The 23,602-nt window shown below is 43.8% G+C and overlaps 1 long non-coding RNA gene across 1 annotated transcript; it reads right to left on the bottom strand.

Moving 5' to 3' along the window:
• Positions 1–21,183: 21,183 nt before the first annotated feature.
• Positions 21,184–22,431, bottom strand: LOC101749231. Its single transcript, XR_005860810.2, has 3 exons — positions 22,318–22,431; positions 21,806–21,917; positions 21,184–21,520 (listed from the first exon to the last, which is right to left on the bottom strand). It is a non-coding gene; the product is annotated as an uncharacterized LOC101749231 (long non-coding RNA).
• Positions 22,432–23,602: the final 1,171 nt, after the last annotated feature.

Genomic DNA, 23,602 nt, shown 5'->3' with positions numbered 1-23,602 from the left:
CTTTGAGGCTACTCTGTTTGTCTTGACAGCAAACTTGGGTTTTAAGCCAAGATTCCAGATTGTTTTTGTGAAAACATTTCCACTTGTCTGAAAGAGTATATATAATGGATATGTGATAGCGGTAATGCAATGCTGAAGTAATCTCCGGAGAATGGCCACATCTCCGGGGACGCCGTGCTGCACTGGGTACTACATACCAGGAAAATAAAATTGGTATTCTAACAATATGGAGAATGCCTCCGATTTGTACCTCGCGAAAATACCAAGCCTCATTTATAATTCAGCTGTAATGTGCGCTTCCCTTGTAGGAAGTGTTTCGCTTTGGTAGGAACTGGAAGTGACAGCTGTGAAGGCTCTTTCTGACTTCATACGGGATCAGAGCACACTGCCACGGCACCGCGTGCTGGAAGCAGCTGATGGGACGGGCAAGGTGCTGCAAAAAAAGCCCTAATCTGGAAAATGGCTTCATGCATTTCCTCCCAATCATTCTTCACAACCTTTGAAATGCAATGACAGAACTTGTGCAAGAACAAGAGGAAAAGATGCAGGGGTGGGAGCAAATCCGTCTTCACATAGGGGATGTTTCAAAACCCAGGGCAGCACACGGGGTGTCAGTGAGGGGCTGAAGATCTCTTTGATCCCTGCATTGACGCACAGGACATAGGCCAGTGAATGACTTTTTGGGCTGCTGGTGGGGTTCTGGATCCTCTGGTGCCTGCATGGAGCAGGTCCAAAACACACTCGTACAAAGGCAAGGGTGTTGATAGTAGAGGGCTCTTCCACCCTCTAGATGAAGAGCTGTGCCTTGTGCACAGCGTGAAGATGGAATCAGGCTTCATTTTATTAATAAGAGTAAATGAATACTGGAGCAGTAGATATAGTGAATTTTCCAAATACTTTCTCAACTCAATTTCAACAAAAGCTGCTGGAGACGAGGGGACCTGGGGAGGGAGTGTGTGGGGCAGGAAGCCGTGGCTGTCCCCTCAAGCACACACAGAAACTGCTAGTTAAACACTGGTCCAGAATTCTGGTGACAATTTTCAAATGTCATAGACATTATGGGCCACATCCTGTTTGTCTTGTTTGATCTCAAGAGCATGGCAAGAGGCACCAGAGAACAGATACAACACACTGCAGACTGGTCGGTGCTGGCAGAATAGAAATGGATGCATTGGTCTGCACAGTAAGCAAATCCTGAGTCTTACAGGAGAATGAAGGAACGTAGCTCTATAAGGTATCACATTTGAGTGCATCCAAACATTATAAAGTGCAGTTTCCATGAAAGTTAATAGGGTTCCCAAATATGCATGTCTAAGGGCAGATTCTGGCCCTGACATTAACTATTTGAGCAATGCAAATTTTGAATTTCAGACATACATCAAGAGGTAATCCTGGCTGCTCAGCCAATTTACTGAACCCTGGCATAAAAAAAGAATTCAATTTTAGAATCTGTCTGTAATTCAGAAGGGGGAGAAAACAGTGTAAAATGTGTTCCTTGAAGAGAGATGCAAGTTTCTCATTTATATTCGATCTCGGATGAGATTTGGTAAATGCAGGCCCTTCCACAAAGTGAATATTATAGTGAGGCCGTAACATTTTACTAACACGAATTCATAAGGTGACCCTGGAGATCAACAATAAAACAAAATTCCATAATAGACTTAAATAGCAAAAAGGATTCGGTGTTTCTGTTGTCTGCCCAAATATGTTTCAATCTGTATGGTTGTTCTAGGTGAGTATTTCCCTATAATCTTTCTACGTGGCATGTAAAGAATAAAATGCAATCTCAATCAACTAAAATCACACAGCATTCTCGATAGATGTACATTAGCTTTTTACAGCTGTCTTGGTTTTTATACCGACTCTTACCGAGCGGATTTCCCCCTCCTCGCGTCTATAAAAGGTAGGTAAATTAAACAAATTATGAACTATGCAGTGGTTGAATACTTTGTAAAATTGTAGAACCAGCTTTTAGAAACCTTTAATGCTCCATCTCCCAGAGGTGAAATGCCAGCCTCCATTCGGGTCTCTTTCAGTTGCCCTTGCCACTTCAAAATGTGTCTGGAAACAGCTCTGCAGATGGCCTCGTATGTTTTACAGGAAATATTACTTAAACATTGGAAAGGATCGAATTTCTCCTGTTAAGAATTACAAATCTGGATTTCATTTTCTCTCTTTCCCCCCACCCCCCCAGACCATGGGAAAAAAATGTGACTGTTACATATGACACTAAGGAAGTATTTCGGATTTTTTTTTTATTTTTTTTAATATGCCACTTGTATTGGAAAATAAAGGATAAATCTTGGAAATGTAACCTGGTTAAATAAGCCTTATTCTTCATATAAAATAGTAGCTAATCGAAAAGATTTCCCAAAAGCATCAAAGCTTTTTATATACTATGGTCTGGAAAACATATTGCGTAGGATTTCTATTTTTGTTCTTTTTCATGCGAATGTAGAAGAATAATAAACTTTTCTTTCAGCTTTGCAGAGAGAGTTTCCTAATGTTTGAAGCATTTCTTACATATTGACCTTGGTTTATGTATTCTGCACAGATTCATTAAGCTTATGGGGGTTCTATTGTCAGGAAAATGGTTAGCATTTGTAAAACACACAATTAAAATAGTAGCAGGTGATGTCAGTTTTAGTAGAGTTGACATTAATGACCTGTTCATAAGGGGCAATTTCCACACTAATGTCATGTTCTTTAAATGGAAATAGCCAGGAATACACATTTTCCATGTAAAATAACCCTTTTTGTAATTCATTAAATTCCCTTTCCCCCTATATTTAAGTAGACACCTTTCCAAGAGGGAGTAGAATTCCAAATAAAGACGTAGGAAATTAAAATCAGCGTTCCCACAACTAGTCTACTTAATATTCATATGCAGGAAAAGATCCATAAACTCTTTTTTCTTCTTTTTTTATTAACAAAGGAAACAAACTCCCCCTGACAGTCCACTTCTCCCAGCCGTGCAGCGACTGCCTTTGTTTTGGGTTGGAACGAAATACTCTCATGAAGCCTTGCATGCGGGAGCCACTGCTGGGGCAGGGACACATACAGTAGGGAATTTCAGTGCCCCTTTCAAGATGATCCACCTCTACCTTCATGGGCTGGGACTGGTGCCCAAGCAATGCATGGATGGTGGAGATCCTGCAGAGCCCCTGGAGCCATGGCCAACACTGTGTTGCTTCCCATTGCTCTAAGAGCAGCTTTGCCAAAAGCACTGACTTATTTTTGTAGGGACAGCTGTGGTGGGTACCCCACTTGACCAATTTGGGGCCATCCAACCCTAAAGACTTAGCTTGTGTTTACCCAAATCTATCACCACAATTCTCCATTAAAATATATCCTGTCCTTGCTTTCCTTTTGTCACTATTACACAGGAAATTAAAAAAAAACAAGAGGACTGCAGTGATGTGCACTTTGAGGATGCAGCCAAAGATCTCAAGGGGGTCACATGGTCACATCATGCACTGTGATCACCCCAGGTGGCTGACACTGCATAGAATAATGCTTCTGCTGGGGTAAAGCATAGGGCTGGGAAGCACAGACCATGACCTGTGTCCTCCAACACTGGACCCCGCAGCCCACCACCGCTGGGTCATGTTTGTAGATCAGAGAAGCAGCAGCAGATGTGTTGGTGTCACAGGCCAAGTGGAACATTTCGCCAGAAATGGGATAGGTTGCCTCAAACTTCCCATCCATGTCTTCTCATGCCCCTCTCCTCCACCATAAAAACGAGTTGTCTTTATTGGAGTCAGCAGTATTGTCATGGTAATTGCTTCAAGGAAAGCGGCACGAAGCTGGGACTGCCTGCCTATCCGTGGCACCAATCCGCCAAATAATTTGGCACTGCCCACTCTAATTGGCAGCTGCAGCCAAAGAGACACCCAAGCCTGAAATGGGGTTGTCGCGGGTCATCCTGCGAGTGCGTTGGAATTTGGCAGCATGGCTCTGGCCAGCGCCAGCCCCTTCCTCGTGTGCTTTTGTGCTTTTTTCTTCTGTTTTCCCCAAGTAAATAATACAGAAAGAAAATAAAAAAGGTGGGGAAAAAATAGTGAATTAAGGGTAGAGTTTCACCCTTACCTTTGAATCTCTTTGCTTTTGTGTGTGTCGCAATGTTAACACAGGTTTTTTTTTTTTTTTTTTTGCACTTAATTGTAAATCTCAGGGCTGCTGATGAAGCAAGAATAAAAATTATAGCACAATCAGGAGGAGTGGAAAAGGAAAATGGATTTTACAAGTGCACACTTTAAAGAAAAGAAGTCGGTCTGAAACATAAATAAAAGTCAGCCCGAGGGACCGCACCTCTGGCATTAACTGTCTAGCCACCGAGGACCATTACGGTACAAATTTAGGGTCAGCTAAAGAGCATTTCTATGGCAGCTGAATATTCAGACCTGTAAAGTAGACATCCACATCAGAGCAGCTCGGCCCCCTGCGAGCCCAGGGCAGGCAGAGGAGGTCCAAGCCCTCCCGCTCGGCTCCCGCAGTGCTCTGCTAAGTGTTTGAGGAGGGAAGAGGAGGTGAGGAGAGGTTACCCTAATCGATGGCCCCACATCGTCACCTCTGCACCGGGCAGGGAGAGTCTGGTGGGGCAGGACAAGCGTGTGCAGGGCTGATGGCTGCTGAATGGCCAAACACCTACCTGCCCATCTTTGAGGAGCTCTCCTCCCCGCCATGTGCTCGCTGCTGTTTTGCCCCAGAGCAGGGAGATATGAAAGGCGACTCCGCCGGCAAGATGAATTTGGGAATTTAAAGCGTATGATGTAATTAGATCTTTCAAAAGGTGATGATTTCATCCGTTTTGTCTAGACGTTTTACTGTGGTCACAGTAATCAGAGGCAGAGGGGGGGAAATCCTCTCGGCATTACAGAGGCAGCTGCACACGAAGGGCCGCCTGGCACCACTGCGGGCAGCACGGACAATGGGAAGCTGTGTTTCCCTCTTTTCTTCTGCAAGGAGCAGACAGAAAGCCAACCTGGGCAGAGCGAGTGGAGGCACCTTATTATCAGAAGATTTACAGGCACACACTTTGGTTAGCAATTCCATTTTATAAAAATCACGGCATGGATTTTCCCTGTTTCTCCTGTCCTATCAGCTTGGAGATGATTACTTCCGTTAACAAACCAGGGCATCTACTCCCCATAAGCTGTATTATTGAAAACAAAACAAAACAAGAAGCCAGAAAGAAGATTCCCAGTACAGAACATTACCCTGAATAGGCTGGGTGAAAATGCAAATCACGTGTAAATATTTATGTGCAAAATTCAACAGAAATAATTTCTCAGCAAAAGAGAAAAAAAAGAAAAAAGAAAAAGAAAATAAACCCTAAACTCTTATTTTTCAGAGTGTTTTGTCATTAAAAATAATAATAATAATAATAACCAACCTTCTCTTTGTAATTGTTGCATCTTTCCGAAGCTCTTTACGTTCTCTTGAATAAGAACAAATGCTAAACTGCCTCATTAATAATAACAGAATGCAATTTTGGAATAGGCTCTAATAATGATCATTAGCTCCTTTATGGCTTTTGCTCCGCTGCTATGAGCTCGGGGTCTGGCTTAGCAAACCCTCTCATTTTGCACATAGGTTCCAGCCTGTGCGAGCCACTGCAGTGCCCAGTGCTGCCCATTTCAGAGCAGGGACAGCCATTGCCAGGTCTCTGTGCTGGAGCCGCAGCCCCCAGCAGCTCCCTCGGCTCACAGCTCGCTGCCTGGCACGGCCCCGCGCGGCTCAGCTGGGACTTCGCTAAGGATCTCGCTTTCATGGGCAAACACAGCTTCACCTGCCCTCCAAATCCCTCTCTGCTCCTTCTTTCCCAGCCCTCCCAGCTGAGCTATGTTAATCAGGTGGGGGACACAAGGTAACATTGAAGTAATTCAGCCAATTAGGCCCTGAATTGTTTGCATCCAACAGCATTTTGTATTTCTGCAAATGTGTGAAATGCAAAATGTGCCCTGCAGCAAAAACGACAGCAGCCATGTACTGGCGGCATGTCAACAGATCCTCGGAACGGCTGACGGCTGATACTGATGCATACATATGTTTGGGAGAGTGTGGACTTTTTTATGTGTGCGCTTCTCCGGCGAGAGGAGCCGGAGCCGGGGGTCTTGGTGGCAGATGGGCAGGGGTAACAGGGATTGGCTAATCCCAAATCTGCATTCGCTTCTTCACGTAGCAACTGGGGAAAGATGGAGCCAGCTGTCAAATGGAAGACTTTCATGGTCCCCTGCACACAACAGCTGCACAGGCCCTGCCTGCTTGGTTCTAAATTATTAAACATCTTTTTAGTTTGTTCCAGCTGCAGGCATCAGTGTGTTTATGCAGCCTTTGTGCATTTTACATATGATTCCTTCTCCCCTCCTCTCATCAAAATGCTGTTTGTAAAAGTCATTATCCCATCTGTGCCCCAGTTTGGCCAAACAGCCTAAGACAAATCCAATGCTATTCTCCTTCCAGGACAATTTGGGAGTTGAAGATGATTGCAGTGACTTGAGACTTCGGGGGTTTGGTGCTTTTGCTTGCTTTCACTCCACCACCTGTAAGCGGTGGTGTCATCTCAGCAGCTTAAGGGTACACACATGTAATAAGGATCTTTGCAAGTAAGATTTTATCCTTGGAAACACGGCTTTAGAAAGAAAAAAAATAGAAAAGGAAAAAAGAAAGAAAAAAAAAACCCACTCTGTGCCTATCTGTCTATAAGGATTTTTTCTGAGTATTTTCACTGGGGAGGGGTGATGGGAGAACCTGCTTTAAATAATCTCTCACTGGCAGCTAGCTTCCCTGAAGATTTCAGCAACAATAATACTGTTATTATTTTCAGGAGACATGAATATTCACAGACTAGGTATAAACCTACCCTGCTTAAATGGGATAGCTCTGCGAGAAAGCCACTGACTCCTAACTCCTGGACTACCGCTAAAAATGCCTGTGAAGTAATAATGTAATAAACACGCCAGTGGCAGTACAAAACATGACCTGATGTATTAATTATATTCCAGAACAACAACAACAACAACAACAAAAAGGCTTGTTTGAAACGACTGCTTCCTGCAGGATATTCTGGTTACAGCCAGATTCCAGCACAAAGCGGGTCCCACTGCCCCCCGTGATGCCAGCGCCAGGCACTGAGCCGCGCTCCTTCCCCAACCCTTTTGTCCTGCGTGTGGCTGTGTCTGAAGTCGGGATGTGTGCGTGTGTGGTACGCTGATATGGCTTTTTCTCCATCGGCATGGTTGGGGCAGACATGAGCAGTTCAGCACCCACCAGGACTGAATGGCTTTGCCGGCATCACAAATCTCCACCACCACCACCGCAGCCCAGAATCGGGGCAGGCTGTGCCCCCGTCTGCTTCCTGCCCTTCCCAGGCTTGGGCTTGGCTCCAGCGCTGGAGAGCTCTCGTCTTTGAAAGGCCATTGCCTCAATCAGCATTTGAATGACATTCCTAACCTTTTCCTTAAGTTCATTAATCCCTTTGTGTTTTCCAGCTCTAAGACCCTAAGTCAGGATATCATGTAAGCATAAATTTGAAGTTTATGATAGGATTTATGTTTAAATAAGAGCATCTGTTTAAATACCTTATGAATCAAAGCTCTGGACTGAATTTACGGTCATCTGAGTGAGGAGGGAGTGGGGAGGCTTTAAAAAACAATGAGCAAAATCGATTCCAACTCGCAAATCTTGGATTTCGGGGAAGCGCACTTCTGTTTGGAGAACCCTCTCTAGAAACGTTTGTGATTGACCCGATTCTCTGTAGGCCAGCAAGGCGCACCGCTACAGGGAGTGATTGAAATCCTGTTGAAGATATTTCCATAAATATCTTCATGGCTTTGGAAGTTCAGCAGCATGGAAAAAAAAAACACACCGTGTGCTGTGATGTGGAGGTGCGGGAGGACAGGTGGCTAGCTAGCCTTTATGGTTTCCTTTTTGGGTGTAAAGTGGTCCTAGCAAGACTCCTGTCCTCCAAATGACTCCTCGTCATCTCAGCTCGGAGGAGCTCAGGGAAGAGCGACGGGCGCAGCCCCACTCCTGCTGCCCGTCTGAGCTTTCAGCAGTAAACCACAAATCTGTCCACGTCCTCCTGGAAGTCCTTGGGAGGATTTACCGGGAAGGTGAATGGGCCTTCAGTCAGCCTCTGGCCTTGCAGCGATCGGGGAGGCTCTGAGCCTGCCCCGTGGTGCTGTGCAGGTAAGGGCAGCACTCCAAATATTCAACAGGGTGAAAAAGTCAGCCTGGCTCCCTCAATTGCAGGAGAATGCATTCATTCCGGTGAAAAGACACTTCTTTACCTGACAAGTGAGAAAGTGCCCGTTAACCGAGTGTCCATTGTAAAGGACAGGAACACCTTTGGGATAAACAGCGGCTACAGAGGCTGGTTGTTACAAGCCGGATTTGGTGTATGCTGCACATCTCGTGCCTCTGGAACTACTGAACCTCACAGGCTGTTTGTACCAAACTCTCCTCCTCGCCTGTGAAATATCGCTCGCATATAGCGCAGTATGTTCGGAAATGCCTTAATGAAGCACTGAGCATTTATTGAACTTCACTTACTTTAACTGCAGCTGGTAAAAGGTTTCCTTTATTGTCCAGCCCCAGAGGACAATGGTGAAACCAAAATTTCCATGAATGTAAATTCCAGCTTCAGCTAATTTTGATGACAATGACTTCTCTTCTTTATGAGGTGCATAATGAGCCGGACCACAGTCTAGCCAAAAGCCATGACAAGCTCCAAGCATGCCCCAGTGGCCATCAGCGCTTTCTGTACCCACGGCTTAAACAGAGACTGCCTCCAGTCAGCGTACATGAAGAACCCAGCTCGGCGATAGACAAATGACTCTTTTGTTTTACATTCTTTTTTAATTAGCCTCTTTTTAATGACCTGAGTTAATAAGTGTCAAAAGGTGCAAAACACAGCATGACTTCATTTTTAAAAGAGAGCATTTGCCTTTAATCTCACAAGTAAAGCAAGTGCCCTCTTTAAATATCGGCTGCAGATCCAGATATTATATTGTACGGTGTAAGAGTTTGCTGTGTACAGTGAATTCCCTGTTCCTTGCTCAGGTGGCTCAGGCTTCACAAAGCCAATCATACAGCCCCATTTAGTGAGATTCACTCTCTCTATTTTACCCACACCTTCCTGAATGTATGTATTATTTCAATGTCAAATTGCTAGAGCATTGATTTAAAAAAAATATTTGAAAGCTTATGTATTTCCCAAAGTTCTCTCACCTAAACTGAGACCTGGAGACAAAATTATTTTAAGGAAAAAAAACACATCAACTGCCACTAGAAAGGAATAAAGGATCCTGCTGAGAGCAGTAGAATTCCTTTTCTTAATTTGCCATGGATTTAGAAATAGGGTTATTTTACTGTTTATGAGGCTCTTTTCCCATGGGCAGCTCATCCCAAAGAAGCAGCCAAAACCCCTCCAGGTGCCATATTCCTCCTGTTTTCCCAGAACCCCCCCCCTCTGCCCTCCCTCGTAGGAGTTTTGTCTCCTCCAACTTACTTGCTATTCAAAAAGGACATTCAAACACGGGGATGAATTAGCACTTTGTCTGTAAAACTTAGCAAAAGCTACAACAACTGGTAATGCTTTTGTACTCAGCACAAATTGCACTGGGATGGGCCAAGGTCTTCCTGCAAGCGCTACTGCTTCTGGCAAGGACATAAGAAAACCTTCTCTCGCACCCAAAAAAAGCTGTATGGGAGAGAGCTGTGGTGGCACATCCTCTGTTCACACACATCTCATCATGGAGACCAAGCATAGTTTCAAATTTTTCACTAATGGAGTATGAGGATGGTGAAGCACTGGAACAGGTTGCCCAAGGTGGCTGTGGGTGCCCCATCCCTGGAGGCATTCAAGGCCAGGCTGGATGTGGCTCTGGGCAGCCTGGTCTGCTGGTTGGTGACACTGCACACAGCAGGGGGTTGGAACTGGATGAGCATTGTGGTCCTTTTGAACCCAGGCCATTCTATGGTTCCATGATTCCATGTCAATCACATCATGCAGTGCCAAACTTTATAACTTCTGTTATACTGCGAGCTCTCAGATTTGAAAGAGGCTCCAGCACGGACCGAGGACAGTGTTTATGGCTCAGCCTCATCTCACCTCCAAACAGGATTAAACCTCCCAGTTCCAGGAGTGAAAAGGCAGGAGACTAATTCACGGAGTCACTCGACCTCTTTATAACATTGATCTTTTCCCGCAGCTAACAAAGAGAAAATTGTCTAAATGCTACAGTACATCTGCAGAGAAACACAGAGATCATAAAAGAACACAGACATATTATAGCAATGCCGGGGCTCTCCACAGAGCTGTGTGAACTCTTCCTGCTTACCAGGAGATCACAGGGCTGGGAGCATTTCACTGCAGACATCCCGCCATGCTGTTTGTAAATACATGCCAAACTGAAACAGAGAAACAAATGTATTTGCCAGTAATTAGAGATGTTGCATGAAAGGTAGAGTTTGTGTCTTTCCTTCCTGCAGACAACCACATTTTTTTCGATAGGGCTAAATATTCCTGACTTTACTGGGTCGGGGTCATTAAGCAAGAAGGTATACTACAATAATAAAATTATCAACGGAGCTTTTGACAAGCAGTCATGTGCTTGTAAATGAAATTTATTTAGGTGCCACTCAAAACATTGTAATTAAGAGGTACAGAATGTATTACCAGATGGTTCCTGTTTAGTATCTATTTCCTTTAGAGAACAAGGTGATTAGGGAGAGCACTAACTGGTAACTGAGCACCGCACGCCCCACAGCCCTGAGCCAGCGCCTCTCCGACTCAATTAAAACTCCACTTGACTTCCACGTGCAGAAATCAGCTCCACCCACTATTTATCAATTTCCTCACATACCATTTTCACCCCCTGTGAAACTTTCTCATGTTTGGTCAAATAACTTTCATGCTCACAGATCCATGAGGCTATTCAGAACTGCGGTATTTTTACCACTCATAGGTACACTTAATTAAGACCTCTAATCAGACTCTTCTACATTTAAATAATTTAAAGACAGCACTAAGCAACAAAGAGGACCTTTCAGTTTCAAACACAGCACAGAAGACCAGACATCCCATTGAACATCGGTGGCTCGGGGAAAAGACACCTTTTATATACATGAAAGAATCTCCATCAGCCAAAGTGAGGCTTTGCTGCTCTGTTCTCCACTTCCCATTCACACGTGATCTGTTAATCATTATTTAATCCTCTGATTACATAAATATTTTTATTTTTAACTCACATGACTGGGATTTCCAGCATGATATGAAATACTCTCGGATGAAAGTGTTAAACGTACACTGGGAAAACAGAAATTATTTTTAAACAGAAAATATTTTCCAGCGGAAAATGGAAAGGCCCTTTCAGCACAACAGTTTCTTTTACTGCAGTGAACTGGCAGGGGTCACGCAGCTCTCACTGCTCTGAGTAATCCCCTGGAAATTTTCATGTAAACAAGAATTGAAAATTCAGTTCAAACCTCCCCCCAGCCTTGCAAGGTGCTTACGAAACCCATCAGCCTTCACTCGAGGCATGCAAATAGCTCTGTGCTTACTTCAGTGCAATTACTGTGAGGTTTGAAGCCAAGCACGTTTGGATACGTCACGCCACCACACTGGATGTTCCTAATGGAGGCAACTTGTTTTTCTCTGTGTTCAAAGAGAATGGTATCAGAGAGACAGTCTCAGAGTTGTGTCTTCTGCTGTCTCCATAGACTCCTACATGGGGCTGCACACACACTCCAAAGCCCCACAGCCCATTACTGCTGCCAGTAATGTGACTTCCCTGCTTGTTTGTTTGTTTTTCAGAATGTCACCCTCCAAAGCTAAATATCAGCATAAGGGGAGAAGGTTCCTTGCTGTATGCAAAGTCTTTGAAGCTATTGAGAAAAACCATGGGGTGGTAGTCTCTACTGCCCATCTGCACCCCTATGGGAGCTGGGTGCGACATCCCAGCACTCCAGAGCCACAATGCATTATGCTGTACCACCCATACACAAAGCAATGCAGCACATGGGAGGTGAGCTGTAGACCTACGAGATCACCTAGGGGATATTCCCACTTCCAGCACCACATGTGGGCATTTCCCAATGCTCATACAATGTTAATGGGGTGAAGGATGCAAGCGCTTTGAAGATGAAAATGGAAGGTAGGCTGGAAAGTGGCTTTGAATTGCTTAGATCAATGTTGGGTTTGGACTACACCGCTCGCGGGTGCCTCCAAGGCTTCACAATCCAGTGTTGCCAACTCCAGCTTACAGAAGGTCAGTAAATGGGAGCAGGACAAAGCACGCTGACCAAACTGTCCTTAATTTTTTGAGAGCAAGTAGTGTTTTGCCATTCCGCCATCTCTGTCCAGAGAGGCTGTGGATGCCCCACCCCTGGATGTGTTCAAGGCCACGTTGGATGGTGCTTTGGCCAGTCTGGTCTAGTATTAGATATGGGGGTTGGTGGCCCTGTCTGTGGCAGGGGGGTTGGAGTCCGATGATCACTGATGTCCCTTCCAAGCCATTCTATGATTCTGTGATTCTATGATTCCATGATTCCTACTGCCTCTTCTGAAGATTTATTTTAAAATTGAAAATCTTACTGTCACTCAAAAAACTCCTACACAGCAAGCATCGAGCTCTTCCTGAAAAACTAATACTGCTCCACTTTCTATTCAGAGGGAAAATAATGTAGCGATTGGGTGCAAAATAGAAATAATGAAAAAATGTGTGTGTGTGTATTTGTATATACACAGATAGAGAGGTAATCCGTAGTCCTAGGGACTTCGACCCATGAACTAGGTCACACAGATAGCATTTTTTTATTCTGTATGTTCCCTTAAACTTAGATAAAATACAGCATTTTTCTGACAATTTGTCCTGTGCGGTGTTTTGAGTCCCAGTAAGTTTCAATTAGTTGTCCTCATTCCATCACACCGAATTTAGTCCAGGCACATCAGCCGTGAGTTGTAAACTTCCTTCTTCTTTCATCAAATGCACAAAACCACGTCATAACTTCTTTTTTCTTTTGCAGACACAGAACTGTCCTAGGAATTTAGATTTTCCAAAGGCAGTTTTGATCTATAGATTTCCGATTTATTTGCCAGGATAGCACACAAGTCCTGGTCCATCTTGCACGCAGAAGTGGCAGAATTTCAGGGTCAAGACGTGAGCACACAGCAGGAGCCACAAATAATTGATACATCCAGGGATCATTTGTAAGTTGTACACTCTAGTATCATAGCTGTATGCATTTATAACTAAAGCCAATAAAGTGGATAGCTTCCAACATGTTCCCCGCATCAAGCAGAAAGCACAGGATTGCTTCCTCCCCCATCAAACAGTACCGAGAGCGTTTAGAACAGTTTTTTTTTAAGCTGTGCAAACTTTAATTTCAAACCAAACGATCCTCTCTGTATTCCAAGCACTTTTTTTTTTTCCCTCTGACACATTTTAATGACAATAATTTTGTAAATTGTCAATACATAATCATATCAGCTCATGCCTGCTTTTCAATCGGCACCTCCAGCTTGCATTAATTAAACAGCCTGCCTGACACCGTATCATCTCGGTAAACAAACCAAGTGAGATTTTCAGAAGCCGCGGCGCAAACTCTTTTCTGGAGATCGGTTATTAAGCTGCAGGTTTCTGTTTCATTTGCCTGCCTTTCACTTTAAAGCAAGCAGCAGCCACTGAGAACACAATAATGAAAGAGGTCATGGAGCACCAGTTGTGCATGAAAGATGCGAAAATTTACTGCAAATGAGACAAGAGCAGTAAATTCATTTTTATTCAAATTACTGTCATCATACATTACCACTTCTCCTGTAAACATTGTGCTTCAGACAGTGTGACAGCATATTATTATTTGCGAGATTATACTATTATTAAGCTATTAACATGTCACCTCCTGCTTGAAACAATGACTCAGCTTGGTACTGCATAATAGGACAAGTTAGGGAGACAAGGCGAGGTGACGGAGAGGTTAGTTGTAAGAAGGGAGGCCATGCATAGAGTGACAGCTGGCACTTAAAGGCTAACATTTATTCAAAAGAGCCCACATAATGAGGATGCGATCGGCTTTTATTTACATACTGTACCCGTCCACTTCCCACAAACTCATTCTGCTCCTTTCCCCCATTGCAAAGGGACCCTTGGAGCAGTCAAGGAGTCACCTTGTTGTGCAGTGACATCGGTGCTGCTGGGAGGAGTCCTGCAGGTATTCCTTTGAGTCCCCAGGAGGTTGCCAAACACTAAAATGTCATGGCTTATAGGCTTCGGGGGCTTTCAGGACAAAGTTACCACTAAAGTTTCAGGGCATCAGATGGCACGTTTCACTTTTGTGTGACAGTCTCTCTCCACAGCCTGCTGCTTCCCAAAGGCTTCCCTGTGCTTAGCAGGGATGTTTCCCTGCCTCACCCAGTGGCCAGTCCCTTCCAACCCAAGCCATTCTATGAGTCTGTGACGTGATCCCATGATTCCCCCATGCATGGCTTTCATCTTGAGCTTAGGTGGTCCAGAACCATGTACCAATACTCCCAGCCACTTTCCCCAGCATATGTAGCCCTAAGGTAAAAATGAACTGATTCCCATACTCTGTCTTGTTACTTTTCCCCTCCGACTTCTCCCTTTTCTCTCTGCTCTTTGTGAAGTTTAAGCATATTTATGTAAATATTCTTTCTGAAGCTTTTGCAACTGTCTTGGCAAAAAAAGAAAAAGAAAGAAAAAGTAAAAAGCATCATTTTGTATAAAGAAGCAAGCAGCAAGTGCTTGATGCCTTGGCAGCTCGGCAACGTGCACTGTTTTGTTAGCTTTGTCCTTAAACAACAGAGTACCTTAGCAATATGGATATGCAGTGTTTGCACAGGGAAATCCTTCACTTTCCCCTGCGCTGTTCCCCTCACTCACTGACCACTGATCAAATCACTCCTAAACCTCTTGCTTTGGTGCAACAAGATCTCAGCCCCTGCCCCTGATGTTCTGGTACATCTCTGTCAGCTCTGGGCTGCCCAGGTGCCATCCCATGATGCTACAGGAGCTGAGCCCAGGAGCTCCCCAACCCTGGAAACTACACAGATTAAAGCCTTACCAATGAACATAGCCTCAAATGGAAGTTTTGCCCATCTGGGCATGGCGTTGCCCATTTATTGGGCATTTCCATTAAACAGGGCTGGAACAGGCTGGTTGGGTGTTCATGCCGAGGTCCTTTCTATCACAGACAACACATCCTATAATCCCCTGTCATCAGGCTTTGCTTTAAGAGCCGTTAGTGGTTTTTCACATCGTTACCCACATATGGAGGCTGCTCCACGGTTTCGCTGCTTTGATATCAGAAACCTTCTCCCAAATTTCTAGTCTCTGTGTAATTGCAAGTAGCTGGTGCCTATTTGTTGTGGAGCAAGCTTTATCACACAGTCCTTTTTTTCCTCTCATTTGAATCAATAATCAGGTATGTTAGTATCTGTGGTCTACATTTCACCTCCTACGTCACAAAAATGGGAGTTTTTTTCTTGTTCAGTATGAATTTGTTTGCCAAAACCATCTTCCCTTTGCTCATTGTCTGGATGTTTTGCTTTTTTTTCTCCCATTGTAACATGCATGGTTTTCTTTGCCTGAATGACCAAGGATCTGTCGGTGAGAATGTCCCGATCACACGGATCAGCACTGCATGTATTTGCTGCATTTTATCACACAAGCAGGACTGCTATTGAACAGCTTGTTATTTTAGGAAAATAAACACTCTTCTTTTAGGAGAATAAATACTCTTCAAGGTCATCCACAGAATTAATAGTACTCCAGCAAGGTTGGAAGCAAGAGGCTTTGCTGTGTTGCCCATTGATATTGCCTGGTTGGCTGGCTCCAGGTCAGCACCAGCACTGCCAGCATCCCTCGGTGTAGGTGCCGAGACTATGTTGGCACACCCAAGCTGCTGGGTGCAAAGCCAAATTGTGCAGCAACTCTGCCAAGCCATGCACGTTCCTATTGAAAGTGGAGAGGATGGCATGGGGGGAACGACATGTGGGCCTGCTGGAAATCTTCCCTGGAGCTACCTGTGCCACCAGCATCACTGGAGCCATCTCACCTTCGTGAGCGCCACCCTTATATCATCTCACAGTGATTACAGTAAAAAATCAGGCTCAGGAATCTTAGGCTTGGCTATAACAAGGCCCATAGATAGAAGCTATATTCAATTTGCTGCATGTGTACAAAACAGCACTGCCTGACTGTTATTCTGGTAGTTAAATAAGAGCTCGGGGGTCTGAGTTGTGGTGACGGTTTTAAAAATCCTAACTACACAGATATATGGACCCCTGCTTCCCATCAGAATTATTAAAGTTGGACAAAACTCAGAATAAGAAGTCATTTCTGTGGTTTTTAATCTGGCCAATGATTGCTGCTCCCCAGTGCTCTGACAAAGGATCAGCACTGGAGCCGTTAAACACTGAATTTTCCCAGTGCACTCCAAATGCACATATAAACACCGGGTAACCTTAGGCTTCATCGGGGTTCAAAACACAGCTCAGCACCTCTTAAAACACTTTTTTGTTTACACTGCTGCAGCTTAGGCTTGCATTTCCTTGCATGGCATTAGCCACAGTTTCATTCTTAAATTTTAACCAAGATTGAGTAGGAGAGCAAAAATTGCTCTTACGTACAAATTAGTGATGTTATAAGAGCATGCAAAAATCTCTAGGGAAAATGGGGACAAAAATGCTAAATCACAAAATCAGCAAAAAACTAAAGCTGTGCTGCACTTCCCCGAGCATAGCCGTAGATTATTACTTGGGCTGCAAGAACTGAAAGAGGATATGGCAGTAAAAGATGAGAGCGCGATCTTGTGTCCTTTGCACTTCCATCATAATTGCTAACAGCAGTGGTTGCCCCAGTGCTTAATTATACCGTGCTGCAAATTGTCCAAAGACAAAGATGTTAAAACTTAACGGTAATAAGGAAAAAAATAAAATCACAGGTAACAGATCAGCTGCAGACAGTGACGAGATGCCAGCAACGTGCCAGCCAGCAAAGGGATGGCCCTCTGTGCCACGATGACAAATACTTGATTTCATTCATCAGAGAGGTAGACAGTTAGATGAACCAAGTCAAGCCATGTGTGTGGCAATATATGCATTCACAGAGAGACGTGCAAACCACACACAGCATTTCATTACCTACTTAAAGCACTCACGATCTGTTTTCATACAAATATCCTCAGAAGCCCCCTGTCTGTAGCTGCCCTCTGCCAGAGAGGTCATGGGACGAGCTGCACCAGGCTGAGTTCCCCACTCCCCCCATGCAATTGCTCCCACCCTTCTCCTTGGGACTGCAAGACCTGCAGAAAGCTGCTGACGGCCATCACTGAAGGCACGGCAGCCTGCTCTGGCTGGGGATCGCCTGTGCTCACCACTGATTAGACTACATTATTTCTATTATCCTATTGGGCTTCACACTAGGAATAGAGGCACTTGCCCTTATTTGAAACTAGCAGACACCAGGAGAATTTGCTGATTGCTAATGAGAAAGCGAAGGTTTTGTTGATATCATCTGGGACGTTCTTGCTGTGGTCTGCTATTAAGATCTGGAGCTCTACATAACACACCATATTAAGCAGGCAGTGACTTTATTATGGGATCAGTATAACTTTTCATGTCTGGTGTACTCCTAAAGCCTGGACTAAAACACCTTTTTCCAGAATATGAAACATAATATCTTAGTGCTAGCTGCATTATTTAAAAAGGGGCAATGTGGTTCATAACTTTACATTTATTGCATACTTTTAAGCCACTTGACCCATATAAATATTACTATAGAGTTGCCCTTAGTTATTAAATTCTTATTGCTTATAAAAAGGGCAGCAGGAAGTATATAATCTATAGACTAAGGTGTGCTTTTTTTAAGGGGGAGAGGGAAGAATAAAAAAAAAAAAAGGAGGAAGGCTGGAAACAAATGTGTTTTGATCCCAGCCACAGCCTTGAAGTTAATACTTTCTCTGGCTTACAGCAAAAGTCTGTTTATTTAAACATCAAGAATCAGGTACCAGTGGGGCGAGCGGGTCCCTACCTTTGTGAAGTTGAACTGGAAACCCCACCTCTTAAAAGAAATTGTTTGCAGAAACTTTGTCGTCTTTATTACAGCCAAGGCCAGGTACAAAATGGCACAGGAGTGTTTGCTGCGGTTCCAGGACAGCCCAGGCTGCCAAAGGGAAAGCATGTTGCTTTTAGGGTAGTATTGCAACGGTTCCCACTGGGCAGAGCCTCCTTTGGGCTTCAGGAACCCCTCGGCACACGCCGTACCCTCATATTTTCCGTGCTTTCTGCTTTGCACGTGCACGCAGGCATGACAGGGAGGACAACACATTAACATAGGTAATTTCGCTTCAGAGTAGCTTGGGGCAGAACCTCCAGACCTAGAGGTTACTGCTGTCAGAGCAGGACCTTTTTCTTCCTGTCACTTCTTTCAGAGATGAAGGGAAAGATTTCCCTTAGCCTACAGCATTTAGCGTGCAAACGCTCCTCCACAACATTTTGAAACTATAGAAATCATGAAACCAGCCTGTGACCTTCCATTTCAGTGACAGTACAGGAATCCCTTGAGCGGCGGAGGCATCCTCTGATATTTGGAAAAGTGTCATGTTTTCTTTACAGAGAAAACTGTCATATTGTTGTTGGCATAAAATACAACACTTCCTGGAGTTGTGATTTCCTTGTTTGCTACAAAATGTCACCTGGGCAACTGACATGTTTGTGTTTTGCTTAGAGCAACTTACCACTTATGATATTCAAATCTGGTTGATATTGATACCTTAAGCTGTGCTGAAAGGAGCAGCAATTACAGACGTCTGAGATTCCTCAGGAAAAGGCATTTTCGCTACAGGATGCGGACCCGTATGAAAATGGCAATCCGGCTGCAAGTTAAACACAGCCCTTACGTAATTTGCAGCCTATTGATGTGCTACGCAGCCGTTCTCCAAAAGGAAGAAGTCTGAGCAAGAAGCAGGCTGAAATAAATGAGATGCTTCCCCAAAATAAGCAACTGAGCCTTCACAGGAAAAAAGAAAAAAGAAAAGAAGGAAAGAAAAAAAGGAAAAACAAAATGCTCAGCCTGAAGCAATAATAGGCAGTATAGCTGCCTAGGAAAGCACGGGGCTTTTAAATCATCCCTGCACTTACATCCGAAAGTACAGCGAGGTTTTAATCTAAGCTAGCACAGCGTTCTTATGGCAGTGCTTTTTTGAGGCAACTTTAACCACAGGGCCAGTGCCTTGCTTTAAATACCTCAGTTTGCATTTCTGATTGAATAATAATAATAATAACAGTAATAACAATTGACGCCTACAGATTTGAGTGCATCAAGCAGCAAGTTGGACTGCAGTCGTGGGTGCTTAGCAGCGTCCCTTCATTTTGTCACTGCCAAAGAGCTGAAGGAAGGGAAACTCTGATCAGTTCACATCACCAAGTGGTTTTAAACTAAGTAAAATTAAATTCTTTGACTACACAAAGCTGCAATAGTTGGGGAAGCTGAATCATTAAAGCTTATCATCAGATGATCTTCAAAGCATATTTCACAAATGAAGCAGTATGGGTGCTGGGATATTTGAGGGGTATTTCGCATTTTTGGGGGGAGATTTCTTTGCTAAAGATGTCTAAAAGGCAGACAGCAAAAATGACCCCCTCCGGTCCGGCAGCAGACAGGGGCTCTGTTTGCTGCTTTCCAGTAAGTAGTTAATTACACCGACTGTGACATGTGGGTGTAAAATACAAACAAACTTCAGTAGGCACATGGATATCTGTAAGTCTAGATATGTTTATCTCTGAGCATTACAGTGATTTTCTCTGTATGAGCTCCGGGTGAAGCTACACAGACGCAGAAACAGAATAATTGCTTCTCAAAAGAAATAACAACAACAAAAAATCCTTTTCAAGTGAAAGAGAGCCCATTGTGTTTGAAGTCGTAATGAAAAAAAAAAAAATAATAAATCCTAAAATTATCCCCACTTAGCGGATACCCTGCTTCATTTAGGAGCTAAGTCTTTTCAATGAACAAGCAATTTTTTTAACAGATTTACATGTTTTGTAAAATATGTCAAACAAACTAAAGAGAAGGTCTCCTAATTACTCATCAAACAGCCCCGCAGTCAGCGGGGAACGCCGCCGCAGCGATGCGCTGCGCTGATGCTGGGGCAGACCCGAATTGCTGCTCTCGGATACACCCGCAGAGCTCTGGCAGTGCTGCTGGGCCCAATCCTGCCCCGATCCACTGCCGGGCCAGCCCAGGGCTTCCATGCAAGGAGAAGCAATGCCACATGTCTTTTTTTGCAATGTGCAGGAGGTTAAACCTGCACTGTTTAGCATGCAAGCGATGAACAAAGTTTCACGTCCACGCAGACCCTTTTATTTTTTCCTTTTCTATTCTTCCTTTATGAAGCATCGACCACAGCAAGGATAATTAGAAAACATGCAGAACCGCTTCCCGGTTTTAATGTGGAATTACGTTACATCCCGTTTGGTAGGAACGGGAAAAAAGCCCCCGTCAGGCATATTAATGACTGTCCCTCTTCACAAAGCTGCTCGCTTGTCTCACTGTTGGAATTCATTTGAAAATAAGAACGCTGCTGAATTAGTGGCTTTCCTTTCACATGCAGGAGGATGTTATCTGATATTATACATACATATCTCTTTTTTTTTCTGGCACAGTAATCATAGCAAAATTCCTGATTCCTTTCTAATCCTTACATTGCAGGGCCCTCTTATCCTGCTCTCCGTCTTCAGCCAAAACTCTTCCTCACTTCAAATAGGAATCTGGGAGGCAGCAGCTCTGCAACAGGGCTCACGGTTTGTAACTTTTCATGTGTCCCCTAAAGGGAGCGTGTGATGTTTGGCATGTCCCCAGCACAAGACATTTTTAAAGGTATATTTAAGACATGTATTTCATACCATGGAGTATATGTGGCAGAGTTAATAGCAGCGTATAAAGCTTTGGGAAAATCCACAGCCTACAGTGGTCTGAACCTCACCGACTGTCAGCCTGGCTCCTCTGGCAGTCCCTGCCTTCAGACAGCTCCCATTTACTCCTTCGGTCTGGAGTTGTTCTTAAATTGGATAATTATCCTATGTGCCCCACAATAGCAGAAAACAACATTAGGTCAATAATGCCACCGCAGCCAAGAACAGAATCGGACCCGTAATTGTCACTCTCTCCTGATTTATTCTGTAATTCATATTTTCAACAATATGCAATCCATTAGCAGTGCAGAAAAACACGCAGTGACTACTTGGGTGGACTTAGGATTCTCGGGTTGTTCTCAGACAGATGGCTTTTTTGTGAGGGTTTTTTTTTTCCCACAGTTTGCTCTCACTTCTGTTGGAACTGGTCTAGTACTTCCATAGGGTTTTTAAGATAAGTAGAAGATTATTGGTCACGCTCCTTGAAATTCATCACGGAGCAGGGCTAGCTTTGACTGCACTTTGTTATTTGTTGCGTTTCTCCACAATGGAAAATGTTCAGGACACACACCCTTCCAAGGTCTGTAGAGAGAAAAACAGTCACTGCAGAATCTGCCTTAACATCAGCTCCTGTAGGCTCCTTAAATAACTTCTCTCCAACATGGCAATATTTCAGTAGTCTGCTAAAAGATCCTTGTTAACAGGAGGAACCCCCTATCTCATAACCGGGCTTTTATTACAAATCCCAGGGATGTTTGCTCTATAGATACAAAGGAAACTTGCACTGTCTTGACTTTTTTTTTAAGGTAAATGTTCAGGAGTTTGTATTTTTTAAACTACACACATTCGGTAAATGCAATTACCTACCTTCTACTAGCGGAACTTTATTTTCTTCCTTTATAGTAATATATAGATCTGAAATTCCAAGGGTTTCTGGTGCTTTTCAGCTGTCACCTCTAGTCAAAATCATGGAGTTCAGCTATAAAAAAAATTATATATAATAAATTTAACTTGACCTAACTGAAGGTTTTTAAAGCAAGCAGGATTTTTTGACATTAAAAAAGAAAAGAAAAGAAAAAACCTACCACTATATTATCCACACATCTCCTTGCTTCTATTTATACTGCAAAACAATCGCTTTCCAAAATGTGGTCTGAACTTCAGTCCCCGTTAATATCTGAGGCATAGAGTGGTTCGAAGGATATACTTTTATGAAACGCAAAAAACACTTTGCGATGGCTCAGGTCACAAACTGAGGCCAAATGGCGACATCTGACAGGCAGCACTGGCCATACATATGCACACATATGTCCGTGGGTTGAGGAGACACGCATTGTTTGAGTGCGAAGAACCCCCTCCCACCCCCCCATTTCACCAACCTGTCCATGCAGTCCCAGTTGCGCCCAGTGACACCCCATGGCCCCCGTTACAGATGAGCTGCTATGTAGTGCTTACCGGGCTATTTGATACACCGAAGTAAACTTTCATACTACGGTTCAACTTTAATCAATTTTTGTTTTGCGGCCTTTGTAGATTGAGTCTTTTGTTAAGAAAGGACGTCTTGTTTCCCAAACACGCCAGAAGTAATCGCTGGCATCAGAGTGCCACCAAAAGGCAGGAGAAGAAATTAGCAGCCACACACTGACCTTTGCAGAGACAGCTAAGGTTATGCACATAACATTTGCTTGTTTACTTTGCAAAATAAGCAATGAGTTGGAAACTCCGAGCTTAGCAAGCGTCTCAGTACACCTGAAAAGCAACACTGACAACAACAGCGAAACCCACGGTTGTTATTATTTTTCTGTTGTTGTGCGTGGAGACTGTTATCTGCTCTGCTCTATATCTATCATGATGCAACTTTAATAACGTTAGCCAAGACTGCTCAGAAAATCACAGCTGTAGCTGGAGGCAAAAGGAAAAAAAAAAAAAAAAAAAAAAAAAAAAGGGAAAGAAAGAAAGAAAGAGGGGGGAAAAAAAGCTAAAATGAGGTGCTTCTCCCAAGCCTCACCTAGTGAGCTGAGTATTGGCTTATGCGTGAGAATAAGCAAACGAATCGATCGCTGCAGTAGGTTGATGGCTACTGGTCGTTTTGATGGATATGACGGTAAAAAAAAAGTCCAGATTGGTTCACAGTGGACCTCAAACCATGTCAGCTAAAACCAAAGAGACAAAAAAGTGACAGCTGCGGAGAGTACACTGCAGGCAGTCAATGGTTCCTGTGATTTATTGTTCCATCTGCCTTGCCGCTGTGAGGACAAGTTCCCCCTGATTTGGTTAAAATGAAAAGGACCTCAGAGAGCACAACGTGTTTTTTGAAAATGTGCAGAAACTATTTTTTTATTTCTTGATTTATGTGCCTTTCCCCCTCCATAATGTTTGCACCAATTGTTACCCAATAATGCTTACTGAAAAATGTGAAGCTTCCCAACCACTAAGAAACCCTCCAGACCACCCCCACCCCTCCACCCCATTGCACGCACACACAAAAAGAGAGGAGGGGAAAAAAAAAAACACCCTACCGAAAAAAAAAAAAACACCCACATAAATAACCCACGCTGCCAAGCACAAGCCAGAAAACTAGTTTGTCTGTTTTTTAACCTTCCCAATTTCCAATTAACAGCCACGTTTCTGCACTTCGGAGCCTGAAGAGCATGGTTAAAAACA

This window comes from Gallus gallus, chromosome 6 (genome assembly GCF_016699485.2).
Source record: "Gallus gallus isolate bGalGal1 chromosome 6, bGalGal1.mat.broiler.GRCg7b, whole genome shotgun sequence".
NCBI lineage: Eukaryota > Metazoa > Chordata > Aves > Galliformes > Phasianidae > Gallus > Gallus gallus.
The sequence above is the reverse complement of the archived record's forward strand: the minus strand, read 5'-3'. Positions and strand labels throughout refer to the sequence as shown.